Source organism: Dromiciops gliroides, chromosome 5 (genome assembly GCF_019393635.1).
Source record: "Dromiciops gliroides isolate mDroGli1 chromosome 5, mDroGli1.pri, whole genome shotgun sequence".
NCBI lineage: Eukaryota > Metazoa > Chordata > Mammalia > Microbiotheria > Microbiotheriidae > Dromiciops > Dromiciops gliroides.
The window spans coordinates 109,213,257-109,229,299 of NC_057865.1; positions in this window are offsets into that span (position 1 = coordinate 109,213,257).

Here is a 16,043-nt window from a genome sequence, read left to right on the forward strand (position 1 = left end):
GTGTGTGTATGTGTGTGTATAAACTGTGATTTACCCTTAGCATAATGTAAGCTCTTTGATTCTGACTATATACTGAGGATTTCAAAATAAATTTGCAAGTTATTGAGTTCTCTTTGAGGAAAAGAGCTCGATTAATTTACGAGCTTAGAAAATGTCAGTCTGAATAATCCTGTTTTCTGCCATGTTTAGACAAGTATCCAAGCTTTTCACAATCATTTGGCTTCCATTCTTCTCCTTTCTCTGCTTTTAGAAGTGTCTTAGAGTTTTAACACTTCAACTCATGTGTTTCTGTAGTCATTTATTAAAATGATATTTGCAAACTAAATGTATTTTGTACTGTACATTGAATATAAAGATTTGTCTTACTTTATATGGTAACATGCTTTTGGTAAAAATATATGAATGTATGTATGTGTATATATATGTATATACACACATGTGTGTATGTATATGTATTATACATACATACATACATACATATACCTATGTGTATATATACATTTACTTATTAAATATAGTTTCCCATATGTTTTCCTATTTTGCCCAGTCTTTTTTTCTATTACATATGTTTTCCCTCAACCAAATCATATAATTTTTAGAGTGAGAAGGAAACAAAAGAGGTCATATATTCTAACAATTTAATTTTAGAAATAAAGCTAAAATTCAGATAGGCTGAACAACTTGGCCAATATCACACAACAAGGTGTTCAGGTTTCTACAGGCTTCTCACTACTCATGCATGCATATATATGTAGGCATATATGTATTTAGTATCTAAAATATATATGTATGATGTATAAATTTTTGGACAGGTTTTAAATAATAGAAAATTTTATGTGAATGTTTAGTTTGTTTTCCATAGAGACAATGTCATGACAAAGTATACCGTAAACTTTTTTATAGTCTGGAACAAAGTGACATTGGCCCAGTTCTTTCAGTAGTTATGCATATGTCATAGATTCAAGGCCCTTCACCAATCTAATTGCCATTCTCTGTGGAGTTTCCAGTTTATTAAAGTCATTTTTAAGCCACAAAACTGAGGACTGAAGACAGTATTACAGATGAGATCTGACAAGGGCAGAATATAATGGGACTATCACCTCCCTATTCGTAAAAACTATACCCTTCTTAATGGAGCCCAAGAGAGCTTGTGTTGTGTTGGCTGCCATATCACATTGGTTATTGATACTGAAGTTGCAATATAATAAAACTACAAGATTTATTTTCAAACTAATTGCTCTTTTAACATGCTTCCTATATCTTATACTGGTATAGTTGATTTTTTTTTGACCCAAGTGCATGATTTTACATTTATTTCTATTGAATTACATCTCAATGTTCTACCATTTCCACATTTACCTTTAGGCTGATTCTGTCATTTATCCTCCTGCCATGCCTCCCAAGGTTACACTTTTTGCCACTTAACCATATCAACCATACCTCCAGTTTCTGTTCTAGAGTTATGCTGATTGGTGAGAGTTCACTAGATCTAGTGACTTGAACATGTCTTCCTAGTATACTACCCAAATATTACTTAAACTCCCTGACTCCATTTCAGCCTATCTCTTATTGTTAACAATACTCAAATCAATCCTCTGTTCTTTGTTTATTGATTGTCATATGGTTCCACTTATCATCACTGTGACTTCACAGTTTCTTGTTGACCCCTCATCTACATATGTTGCCTTTGCTCTTTTAAATGAATGAATAAAAATAAATGAAAAAGAATATATTTTACACATACTGTGTGCCAGAAATTGTGCTATACTCTGGGCATAAAAATCTAAGCAAGTAAAATAGTTTCTACCTTCAAGAAGCTTAGACTATAAAAGCAGAAGAAAATACACATAGGGGAATGCTAATCAGGGAGAATTTGGGGCAAGGAATTCAAAGAGACTGGGAATTGGAGCCATAGGGTAATTGACATGTCCTTTCCATGAATGTTATTGATTTGATTAAAAAAATATAAGTGCCTTGAGGATAATAAGCATATAAGTTTTTTTTGGTTTTTTGGGGTTTTTTTTTTTGGTGAGGCAATTGGGGTTAAGTGATTTGCCCAAGGTCACACAGCTAGTAAGTGTCAAGTGTCTGAGGCCAGATTTGAACTCAGGTCCTCCTGAATTCAGGGCCAGTGTTCTATCCATTTCACCACCTAGCTGCCCCACCATATAAGTTTTGTATTTGTATCCCCAGTGTTTAGCACAGTGCTTATACATACTAAGTACTTAATAATACACTTTTGTTGCTGCCAACATTGTTGTTGTTTATTCACTTACTGTGTTAGCTATACCTCCCAGCTTTTTGTTAACTGGAAATTTGGCAAATATGTCAGAGGCGCTTTCATCTAAACCTTTCAGAAAAATGGAGCATTGAAATACAGCACAGGGCTACAGGCCTAATCATAGAACCTTGGGGCATTCCACTGAAGACTTCATTCCAATCTGACATTCAACCAATAATGACTATGGTTTAAATGTAGTCATTCTGTTAGTTCCATATCCATCTAATGGTATAATTATGCATCTTACACCTATAATTCTTTTCTATACAAATAGTGATACTTTATCAAAGTCTTCACTAAAACTTTAAATCCCATTCCACTCTTTTCCTTTGGTAAGATTTTTTTGGGTGAAAGGAAATAAAATTAGCCTGTCCTGAGCTATTTTTAATAAATCTATGTTGGCACAATGATTTGTCCATCCAACTGCAGATAATAGTCTGAAAAATACACATTTGTCCACTTAGGTTTTCTTTTTTCTTTTTCTATGTTTAGTTAGGCTAACCTTTTATGAGTGATTGTAAATTTTGTTTAGGTGAATATTTGATTCCTGGAGCTTGATGCAGAGGATGATGTCAACCATAAACAGAACCATCTGGGGAACATAATCATTGCTAAGAAATCCCTGTTCTATTTGGATCCTATAGCTGACATTTGTCATTATAATAACAAAAACCTTGGTGAGTATATATCTCCATATTTTATGCCTCTTATGATATTAATAACTAGTCTGGGGTCATCAAAGTTATCTCTCTTAATCACATACATGTGAGGGAAAATTTCCCTCCAAAAGAGGGAAATTAGTAAAGGGAATTTTCTATCTCTGAACACGTACATTAACAAGGAAGGCAAAAGAGAAAATTATCAGGTTTGCAGTTAAAGAAATTAGAAAAAGAAAATTGCACCAAAATCAAACATAAAGCAAGTAATCAAGGAAATAAATGAAGGAACACATGATCTTTTTAAAATCAGATGTACCACCTGGTCTGTAAGTGCTTCTATGGAGCAAGGATTTTCTGGAAGATTCTACACCAGAGTTCAACAAGTTATTGACATATTTGAACTAGAATTTGGAGGCTTCTGGAAAGAAGCCAAAAGGTAAGAATTTGCCCTTTATCTTGAAAACCAACTGAAAGAACATGACTGGGTCTGGGTATTAGAGAGCTATGCCCTTACAAGGAGAACTTTCATCCTAGAGTAAGGCTCCTTGCACACTGGAACTCCAACAGCTTGTTGTTGAAGGATGGATTAATCAGACTTGTGGGGTACTCTAGGGTTTTCTAAGAACTAAAAGTGCCAGTTGCTTAGGTAATAAATGCACAACACTTGGCCAACATCCTGTCCCCCAACCACTCCATTTCCATTTCCAGTGAGGGAGCAGTCTCAATTAACTGCCCAATTCATTTGAGTTCTTTGTTTTTCTAATAAGAGAAAGGAATCATAGTGAAAAGTAGTTGATTCTTCCTCTATAGCTGACAGCACAATTCTCTGGCTACTTTCCAAACAAAGTGCCCTCACCCTTGTATTTATTGCTCACTGTCTTTTTCACTGAAGCATTGTTTTCTTTTTGAAAAATGTGAAAATTCAACAGTCACTAATTCTATTTTATGGAGAATACTGACAGGGGTAAAGATTCAGGAAACATTTTTGATAATTTTACAGAGATGAGAGATATATCCCTGCTTCATATTGGGCTGAGACAGAAAGTAGGATGAGTGAATGGACATCAATCTCATTTGAGAGTCCTACAAGGAAATGAGCTGTGTACTTCAAGCATATTTCTTAGGTAAATGCAGATTTCTATAAGGAGAATAGCCTATGAGCAGGGAGACATAATTTCTTATTCACATATTTCTTATCTCTAAGATAAAAAAGTCTGAGTTAAAATCACAAGTCAAGTCCAGGCAGGACTACTTTAACTTGAGGAGCTAATACCCCAAGAAATGAGGGCTACCCCTCATACATCTTATAGAGAAAGCATATCATGTTTTCCTACACATGATCAAATGTCATATAGGACACTGACACCTATAATACACTATATTTTTTCAATTAATAAAACAGCATTATAAAATGCAAATATAATTGATAAGCCATTAAAACAACAAAAAAGAAGAAAGAAGAAAATCAAAATAGGAAATATAAATTAGAAAATGAAGATTATAAAAAAAAATTAAGAAAAGGTACAGAAAATAATATACAGGTGTGGTTTTTTTAATTAAGTAAAGGCCAAAGATCACATTAATTTGGGAAATACTCAGAGGGGAAATTATATTTGTTTCATGTATACTAGTCATTTTCAGTAAATTATATACTTAAATAGTTTCCTGGAGCACCAAGAAGTTAAATAATTTGCACATGCTTATCTATATGCAACTTATATGTGTCAGTGACAGGACTTAAATCCAGTGCTTTTAGAATCTAAGTTAGGGTATCACACTTCCTGAGACACAAGTATATGAACCCTAAAATTTAGAACATAAAAAAGATGGGCAGGCAGCTAGGTGGCGCAGTGGATAGAGCACTGGCCCTGGAGTCAGGAGGACCTGAGTTCAAATCCAGCCTCAGACACCTGACACTTACTAGCTGTGTGATCTTGGGCAAGTCACTTAACCGTCGTTGCCCAACTAAAAAAAAAAAAAGAATGTTTGGGGAAGCTAGGTGGAGCACTGGATAGAGCACCATCCCTGGAGTCAGGAGTACCTGAGTTCAAATCTGGCCTCAGACACTTAACACTTACTAGCTGTGTGACCTTGGGCAAATCACTTAACCCCAATTGCCTCACCAAAAAAAAAAAAAAAAAGATGGGCAAACTTTTTAGAATATATGAAACAATGAAATTTGTAAAAGCCAAGAAAGAACTGAAGCATCCAATTATAGAAGGAGAAATTGAACAGTCCTTAAATTAATGAGCTTTCTCATCTGCTAAGACTTCAGGAATTGTCTTAAATTAATTTAAGCATTGACTGATTTGATCTGTTTGCTGTCCAAAGCACTCTCAAAAGTCTTCTCCAGCAACACAATTCCAAAGCATGGATTGGGTGGCATTCTGTTTTTCTTATAGTCCAACTCTCATATCCATACATTGCTACAGGAAAAACAAAACAAATCATAGCTTTGACTATACAAAGCTTTGCCAACAAGGTGATGTTTCTGCTTTTTAGTATGCTGTCCAGATTTGCCATAACTTTCTTTCCAGGGAGCAGTCTTTTTGTACTCCTTTCTTATTCTTTAATCAATCAGTTGTTCCATGTTTGGTTCTAGCTGCTGCTTCTTGATCCACATATAGGTTCCTCAGGGGACAAATTAGATGATTTGGCACACCCATCTGTTTGAGGACTTGGAACATTTTGTTGTGATCCAGACAGCCAAAGGCTTTAATGTAGTCAGTGAAGCAGCAGTAGATTTTTTTTTTTCTGAAACTCTCTTATTTTCTCCATAATCTAGCAAATGTTGACAATTTGGTTCTGCCTCTTTGAAAAAAAACCTGTACTTCTGGTATTTAACAGTTCAAATATTGATGAATCCTAGCTTGCAGAACCTTAAGCATAACCTTACTGGAGTGTGAAATGAAGACAATTGTTCACTAATTTGAATTTTTTTTTGTCATTGCCCTTCTTTAGGATTGGAACCTAAATTGATCTTTTCTAACCCAATAGCCACTGTTGAGTTTTCCAATATGATTTTGAAAACTAAATGATATGGCAATTTACACACCAGTTTTGGGCAAGAATATTTTAATTTATTAATATTATGCCAGTAAAGGATTGACCACATGCCTCCCTAACTTCTCATGGTCTCAGGCCATTTGGTAGAGAAAGCAGGGTGAGAATTCCAGCATTCCAGAAAGTACAAACAGGACAATAGCACCAAGAGATCCATGCTATCTCTCAGAGACACCATATGGTCTGAAGAAGACTCAAAAGAGCTCAGAAGCCCTAGAAGACCCAGAAGACCTGGAAGATTTACCATCCCCTCATAGCATCTTCCAAGTATGTTTGTCCTCTTTTGATAGATGTGGGTCATTATTCATTGATCAAAGTGTAACGATTGGAATGACGCCACCTGCTGGAGACTTACTGCAGAAGAGTTCCGCCCATGAAGCGAAGGCCTTTGAGGGCAAGACCAGGAGTCTTTTCTTTGGTGTCAGGAAGTGATGTTGGCTAGTGGGAGGAAGAAGGAAGAGACTGGTGCTCTTTCTCGTGCTCTTTCCTGAGGACTCCGGCAGAGAATGGAGCTAGAAATGCACTCTCCCTTTAATAGATAGGAATCTAGGCCTTTCTTTCTCTCTTTACCAAATTCTTATTCTCCTTAAAAAATGATTAAAAGTCTAACTCTTGCTAAAGCTTATAATTTATTGGCGACCACTCATTAGATATTTTAGACAGTTTAGCTAGAATTTTAGCCCTTAACAAAAGTTAATTGGTTAGCATCATTCAATTCCATTGGTTGACATGACTTGAAGGCTGTCAACATTAAAATGAAGTCTAAAGATTACTTCAGGGGAAAGAATTAAAAAAGACCCTCACTGAAGTTGCTCAAAGCAAAGTACATTACCTAGGTGTGGTTTAATCCCATCAGTCCTTTACTGATCTAGACAAGAGAATCTATCTACATTCTTTGGGCTATCTAGACAAAAGGATCTATTTCCATTCTGTTCCCTTGGGTTGGTCCAAGATGATATTTGATGAAGTTTTTCAAGTAGAAATGGACTTCTTGGAGAGGGGAAGAGCACAGGGGAGGTGGGAAGGACAGAAAAAGTAATCTCTGGGTCCTCCAAGAAATTGACTATTAATAATTTTTTTTTTAATGTATGAGGTATTTTATTTTTTCCGTTACATGTAAAGATAGTTCTCAACTTTTGTTTATACATGCTTTACAATTTCAGATTTTTCTCCCTCCCTCCCCTCCCTCCCCCCTGCCCTAGACAGCAGGTAATCTGATATAGGTTATATCTATATATCTCTATACATATACATATATATATATATACACATATTTATATATATACACACATATATATATATATACACATAATAACATTAATCCTATCTCTGCATTAATCCTGTTACAAGAGAAAGAATCAGAGCAGTGATGCAAAACCTCAAAATAGAAAAAAAAAACAACAGCACCCAAAACAAAAGAAATAATATGGTTCAATCAGCATCTATACTCCACAGTTCTTTCTTTCTTTTTTTTTCTTGTATTTGGAGATCCTCTTCTATCATGAGTTCCCTGGAACTCTTCTGTACCATTGCATCGGTGAGAAGAATATAGTCCATCACAGTAGGTCAACACTCAATGTTGATGATACTGTGTACAATGTTCTTCTGGTTCTGCTCATCTCACTCATCATCAGCTCACATAAGACCCTCCAGGTTTCCCTGAACTCTTCCTGCTCATCATTTCTTACAGCACAATAGTATTCCATTGTATTCATAATAATTATTTTCTTATACCAAGTTTGCTGACATATTGCATGCAGTGCTTTAACAACAACATTTTTTTAGGATTTTAAATAGCTCAGCTGAAATTCCATCACTTCCTATTAGCAATGCTTCCTAAAGCCCACTTCACTTCATTCTCCAGGATGTGTGGGTCTAGATCAATAATGACAGCCAGTAGAATTTGCATTCCATGAAGACAAAGTTTATATATTCATACAATATGTATATGTTTATATATATGTATGTATATGTATACATATATGTGCATGTCTACATATGTATATCTATATATTTACTTCTCTATTAGTTTACTTATTTGAAGTCTCATTGATGCCCTTTGTATATGTGTGTGTGTGTATCCAATCGTGTTTCAGTATACTCCCTCTCATTGAACCCTTTCTTGTAACAAAGAAAAGTAATTAAATAAAACAAACATATTGTAACCACATCTGATGTTATATGCAGAATTCTATCCTAATAGTACTGTTGATTCTGACAAGAAGAAAACTTTTTTAAAAAAAAATACATTCTTGGGAGCAGCTAGGTGGTGCAGTGGATAAAGCATGGGCCCTGGATTCAGGAAGACCTGAGTTCAAATCTGGCCTCAGACACTTAACATTTACTAGCTGAGTGACCTTGACCCTCATTGCCCTGTAAAAGAAAAAAAAAAGAAAAATGCATTCTCTGAGGTATGAAAATAAATCAGAATTGAACTGCCTTACCTTATTGTAGTCATTCTATAGCCTTTTCTTGTTCTCTTTGCCCTGCATCATTTTGTACAAATCTTTTGATATTTCTCTGAATGCCTCATATTCCATTATATTAATATAACATAATTTATTTGGCCATTTCCAGATTAGTGAGTACATAATTATAAATTTTAAAAATAATACACATTACTATGAATATTTTATTGCACATACAACCTCTCTGTCCTCCTTACACTGGGTGGCCATTAGTGGAATTGATGGAGGAGGCAAAAAAGGGGTTAATAGAAAAACCTAAGCCCCAAGCTTTAATCCGGCTATTAGCTCCAAAAGGGAGTTAGACCCCAGTTAATGGATAACTTACAAGTCAGGATACTAGGTTCTCTTACTCACAGAAATCAGTGCCCATAACGGAACATAGGGAAAGAGGCCATGAACACCTGAAACTATAACAATAATGGAAATGATAGGCTATAGAAATTTAGAGTAGAAATAAATGAAAAATGAAGATGTTTTGAAACTAAGCATGGGAATCAGAAAAAGACATGTGCAGAAAAGGCCAAATTTGTCCCCAGATTTACCTTATGATGTGTAAACCCCCAAAACACACCTCCACTGAAAAAGGTATCCACCTCAGTGGCTGGATTAGGACCCCAGGAATTCCAAATTAGGATAGGCCCTCCCCTGTACCTCCCAAAGGTGGAGATTATTATAATGAGTAGGACAGGCCTTCCCCTGTGCCTCCCTAACGTGGAGATTATTATAATGAGACTGATAATCAATTTATCCATACTATAAATATAACTGACTTTCCTTTTCTTATTTGAAAGATACCTTTCCTCTATTCTGGTTCTCTCCCTGTGACCACCCACAGTATTGCAATAAAACTTGGGAAACTAAGTCACTGAGTCTTATAATCCTTATAATCCCCAATTGCCTCACTAAAAAAAAAAAAAAAGAATGTTTGTTTTACATTGAAGCCTCTCCTTTTTTAGCTGCATTTATTTGTTCATGCAATAGCATAATTTCTATAATTTATTCTATGTATCTCTTTTCTTTTGTGATTACAAGCCTTTGCGAATTATTTCCTTAAACATAGACCTGAAAAACGTATTTTCTAATTTTTTTTATTTCGTGACTGATTACTCATACTTAGAATTCCAGCAAAATTGTGTGTGTGTGTGACCACATAACAACAATGGCATTATATAGTGCTTAACCGTGTTCCAGGCACTGTGTTAAGTACTTCACAATTATTATCTCATTTGATCCTCATAACAACTATAGGAAGCAGGTTATATATTTATCATTGTATAGATGAGGAAACTAAGGCAGGTTTTCTTATCCATAGTCACAGAGCCTTAAGTGTCTTGGACTAGATTATACTCAGGTCTTCCTGAGTTCAGGCCTAGTTCTCTATCCATTGTACCACCTTAGGCACATGGGATTTAGATTATTCTTTTGACTTAGACATAGGGTTTCTCCTTAAAGGACTAGACTAGCTAAGTGTTAAGATTTACATTATCTGAACACTACCTGCTTGCTGATGAATTTTAGTTTTTTGGACATGGTAACACATGACAAAGGGAAGAATATTAAAAGTGGGGCCCATTTCTGTATATGTTCCTTTTATTTCTACCATCATAATGGCTGCATGGGAGAAAAGTGAGGAGAGGGTAATAAAAGTATAAGTGCTATAAATATAAGCCAATATACAACTTCTTTCCATTGTTCTTAATCATCTGGGCCTATGGAAGCAACCATAAAAGTAATTCTTTCTAATTACTTTTTTCATATGATAGTCCTTCAAATGTTCTAATTCCCACCTTACCTTTCTTTCTCTAAACTACACATTAACAGTTTCTTTTCCTTGCCCCCCCTACTCTCCAGAACTTCTAACTCCTTTCATGTGCATATATAGTTACCATAAAAATTCTCCATTGTTCTCTTTTAATGAGAATGAAGCAGCTCTCTACTTGATGATATTGTAGTTGGGACCCCAAGAAATCCAAAGATTCCAAACTCCCATGGAATTCTCAAACTTTCCCAAGGGAAAACATCTATGCCTTCCACCTCCTGAAGAGGCAGAGCAAGACTCTGGTATGTTGTTAAGCAATACCAAGGTCTACAAGATGATATGCAAGATATGGATGGGTGATGGATATCTTACTAATACACCAATATTCAAAAAAACCCTCCCAGTTGTTCTGTTCTCAATTTTGCATTTCCTTCCTAGCTGCTTTGTAATTCCCTCCCAGGTTATTTTACTTTCTTTGTTTTATAAACATATAAAAAGACCATGTCTCCTCTTTCTCTGAGAGATAGTCTACCTAGTGATTCCGTCTCCATGCCATATGTTCCTCTATGCTAATAAATCTTTTTTTTTTTATTTTACAAGACACATGATGAGCCTCCAATTCTTTGGGCAAGCTCACTATACCTCCCCCCCCCCACAAACTAAGTCATTAATTTCACAGATAATAATATGACTTCAGAGTTTGACAAGTATCATAAAGGCAAGTTCTCTGTAACACTTGATACCATGTCTATCTGAAATCCCAAATTCTTCGTCATGGATCCTCCTTTACTTTGATTAATTCATTGTATCAGAGAATATAAGATATACTAACTACATCCAAGCCCTCCCACCATTTAAATGGTGAGTAAATTCAAACGTCCAATCATGTATGGATAAAGACATCTAGGTGTTTCTGACCAGGTGTCATGGTTACTAATTGTCCAGGGTCTGGTCTCAATTCTGCTGGTCTAGAATGCCATAATTTAGGTTATACTGGGGTGATGAGGTCCTGGGAATGTGACTCATGCTGCCCAATTCACACAAGACTAATTCATACCAGAAAGCCAATTTAATAATTTATAATAAGAAATATAATTGCCAATGAGAACAGATATCCATCTCATCTGGTCAGTAGGTTTCCCAGAGAAACAAAATTAAGAACAGAAAATGGCATGGTATATATGGGATCATAGCAAATGAAGCTGAATTTTCTTAAAGGATGATTTTCACTAATTTGTAGTAGTGTTAGAAAATGAACTTCTCTATTATAAGATTATGCCTGCTATATGGACCAGATTTTAACATTGGGATTCATACTAGCTCTGACCTGGTTAGAATTGTAGATTTGAATTATCTTAGGTTACTTTTTTTTGAGAGTTACTTAGTAGTTCATTTTATTAAATTAGAACACAGTTCTCTTGACTCCTATGTAGTAAAGTAGTTTTATTTGTTTGCTTATTTCATCAAACTGACATAGAGGTTGGGAAAGTGGCAAACTAGCTATCAGGATGAACACAACTAAGTAGGGGAAAAACTAAATTCTATAGCAAGAAAGTCAGGTAGACGTGACTACTATCTGAGCTAGGAGACAGAAATAACTCCAGAGGTCAGGACTATCATTCCAAAAGAAAAACCCCCTGACATTCAGGAAGCTTTCTCCACCCCTCAAGTGAACTTTCACATAGTCAGGTGGTCACCCCATCTATCCCCCCACCATCCTTCCTCTATAAAGGTTTTGGCCTCCCTTCCAGTCAAGGAGAAATACACCTCAGGGAAGTGGAAGGGGCTAAAATTCTAGCTATACTATCTAAAATCTAATGGGTGGTTACCAATAAATTATAAGCTTTAGCAAGAGTTAGATTTTTAAGCATTTATTAAGGAGAATAAGAATTTGGTGAAGAGAGAGAGAAAAGCCTAGATTCAGCTATCTATCTCCGGGAGCTACAGTTCTGCTCTGTTCTCCATGAGAGTCCTGGAGAAAGAGAGCGAGAGCGCCAGCCTTGCCCCCTCTTCCTGCCACAACCAAACATCACTTCCTGACGCCAAAGAGCTACATGGCTTGCCCTCAGATGCCTTCTCCTCATGGCGGAGCTTTGCTACAGTAAGTCTCCAGCAGGTGGCGTCATTCTAATTGTTACAGAAGCATGTTGTCTCTATGCCATTTTTTCCCCTTGAGGCAAGTCTTTGATTTCCCTCTTGGTCACTTTCTCTAGCACCCAAACAAAACTATTTTATTCTAATTGGATTGTGTGAAAGAAGGTATAATTCTTTAAAGAGGAATACCAAAGGACCCCCCACCCCTCACCACCACCTCTTTTCCTCATGGCAAAACCATGCTGAGCTTCCATACACATGGTGATAATGATTTTTTTCTCAAATTTGCCTAAAATATATTATTAAAGAGGTGATTGGCCAGTATGTAGAAAGGGAGGAAATAATTACTGAGAACTGGATTGGTTTCATCAGAAAGAGATCATGATAAATTAACTTTACTTTGTTGACAAGATTACTAAACACGTAGGCCAGAGGAATGTTACAGATAGAAATAATATTTAGTCTTTGTATAGCATTTTAAGTTTGAAAAATGCTTTACATTTGTTATCTCAATTTATCCTCATAACAACACTAGGAAGTAGGTGCTATTATCCCAATTTTACATGTGGGGAAACTGAGACTGAGAAGTTAAATGACTTTTGCAGAGTGTTAGCCTGGAAATTAAGGAAACAATTAACATATGAGAAAACAAGGTCTTTAATTGGGGCAGAGGAACTATAGTTTGAGGTATTACAAAGCAAGAAGCTAGGAATACCCAAAGATGGGAACTGAGGACAGGGTTTGTATGGGGTAACAGAACAAAAGGGAACCAAAAGACTGCTCCAGAGTCAGGAATAGAAACTACTTAAGCACTTAATGTAAATGAACCTTTGACAAAAGAAACTATAGAACTGCTCCTGAGTATAGTATAGATACTACTTAATTCTAAATAGAAACTACTTAATGTAGGTGGACCCTTTTATATAATAACATAAAGTCCAGGGAGTAAGGTAGGGAATCATTGGGATGGCGTAGTTTTCTTAGGGGAGATCCATAAATCAATTAAAAATATGGAATTGACAGATTGGTTAGCCCCAGGCAATTCATTGGCCTGGGAAGGGGGAGGAGGTGGGGATCAATCAGTTCTCAGTAAATATGTGGTTATCAAGAGTTACACAGCAAGTAGGTGTCCAAGTCAGGATTGTAATTTTTCCTGACTCCAAGTTCCCATACTCTAGGCATTGCACTATAATTCAGCAAAGAATTTGATAAAATATCTTATGTTAATTTTGTTGAAAGATGCTATGACATTGGTTTCCAGTCTTTTCAAAATGAGGATCCCTTTTTAAGGGAAGGAAAAAAAATGTATAGTTGTTGACAAACACAATTGACTGAGAACTTACTGAACTCCATCTAGTTTTCATTCCCAAGTCAATGAATTGCCTGGGGCTGACCCAACATTATCAGTTTTGCTTCTGACTATTTTCTAAAACCCCAAACTCTTCCCTCTCTGAGATTCCCAAGGTTTCTTCCTGGAATTTAGCTTATTATGCAAAAGAACACATTTAGTGAAATTGTAAGAAACTTACTCTTCCCAAAGGCAATGTCATCACTTTTTCTGTTTTGGTATCCCATATAAACCTTGTTCCCAGTTCCCTTTTTTGTGTACCCCCCAGCACTTGCTATGCCATATCATGAGCTGCAACTCCTCTGCCCTGATTAAAGACATTACTTTTGTTATATTGATTGTTTTAATTAAATTTTAGTTTGACAGTATCATCATGAAAATTGTTGTACCATATCAATATGCTAAGAAAAAAACTACTATGAATTCAGGGAAAACAATAAATGACATTACATTTTATTAATCACAATGGAATCTAAATGTATTTGAAACATAGTAATATATGTGTATGTGGCATTTTATCTGTTCAGATTTCAGAAGAGAGGATCATAGATTAGAGCTGGCAGAATACTTGCATCATTACTACCACACAAGCAAATTATTTATAAAGGTAGACCAATTAATTAAAAAGAAAATAAAAACCTTTCCCTGTATTTTGTACAAATTTTCCCTCTTTTAAAAGAATATATTGTACTAGGCTCTAGAGAACAAGAGTCCCCAAAGCGATTTATGAAACAGTGGGAAGTTTTACATGGGATTGATTAACACCTTGGGTTTTCTGTTGGAAACTCTTTTTCAGCTGAGAAAAGTCAGTAACAGGAATAATCAGAGTGGTCTGAAAGGACATTTAAAAATGACTACCCCCAAATCAAACTCAGAAGGGAGTCATACCAGCCCAGCAGCATGAGCAGCAAGGGAAGAAAGCCAAGGACTGCTGCTGAGAACTGAGCAGAACAGAAAAAAAAAAAATTCCGTGCACATGCATTTCATCTCTGGATTTAGCCAGAATAGTCTCTCCCTTAAGGTCATTAGCTATAAATTAATTTTAAACCAATTTTAATGAAAAACAAAACACAAACAGAAACAACTCCATCCCCACTGGTGCCTTTTAATCAAAAGGACTGGAGTATGGATATTATGCCTAAAGTAAAAGCCTTGCTCACATTATCACCCCTTCTGCTCTCTTCTCTTTCCTGTCCCTCCCCCCTCTTAGTCTACCTCCCTCTCTTCATTGTTTCCACATCCTTTTACTTTATCTCCTGTGCTGTAGAACTCTGCTCTTCTCATAGTTCACCATCTGCCTCTCTCAGGATATAGTAACAGGATAGACCAAATGAGAGGTAGCTAGGATCTTAAGCCAGACAGAACTATAGAAAACAAGGTAGGTTATAGAAGGGAGTACATGAATGTTTTCCACATCCAGAAAAAAGACCTGTGGATTCTGAATGCAGATTGAACCATGCTGTTTCTACTTTTGTTTTTGTTATTGTTTTTTGAGGTTTTCCCCTTTTGTTCTGATTCTTCTTTCACAACATGATTAATGCAGAAATATGTTTAATGTGATTGTACATATATAACCTATGTCAGATTGCTTTCTGTATTGAGGAGGGGAGAGGGAAGGGAGGGAAGGAGATAAATTTGGATCAAAAAATCTTATGAAAACAAATGTTGAAAACTATTTTTATATGTAACTGGAAAATAATAAAATACTTTTAAGATTTATTTTTTAAAAAAGGGAATATATAGAAGCAGATCGAATCCGAGGCCAGTGTGAGGATGATGAGTTGACAGTAGTGAGGAATTTAGGCTGATAGTTGGCATTAAGGAGGTCTAGTGGCTAGCAGAGATACAGTCATGTAGACTAGGAATGAAGAACAGGATTTTAGTCCTTATAAGTATCTTGGTAGATTTTAAAAAAATTAAATCTCAACTTAATAGACACAAAATAAAATTATTCTCAAGTATGTGGAACAGGAAAAGAGGATTATAGAAGAAACTATACATCTCTTTTATGTATAAGTTGCTTTTCTCTTTAAATATATGGATTTGAACTGTTGTTTTCAATGCTCTCTTGTATATGCTTCATTCTGGATTTCCTTTTGTTCTTGCTATATTTTTAAAAGTTGCCAAAATAACCCTTTTTTTCTTTCTTTCCTTTTTGTTCTACCTTGGCTCCTTTTCCTCAAATGCTCCTGCCATGCCCATTGGAAAAAGAAAGTTGTTTTTTTTTTGTTTTGTTTTGTTTTGTTTTGTTTTAAATAAAAGCCTTTGTAAAAGAAAATATGCCTAGTTAAGCAGAACAAACTCCCAGGAGCCCTTTCAGGAAGACACAAGAAGAGGGGAATGATTACAAGAAAGAGGTCCATTGATTAGA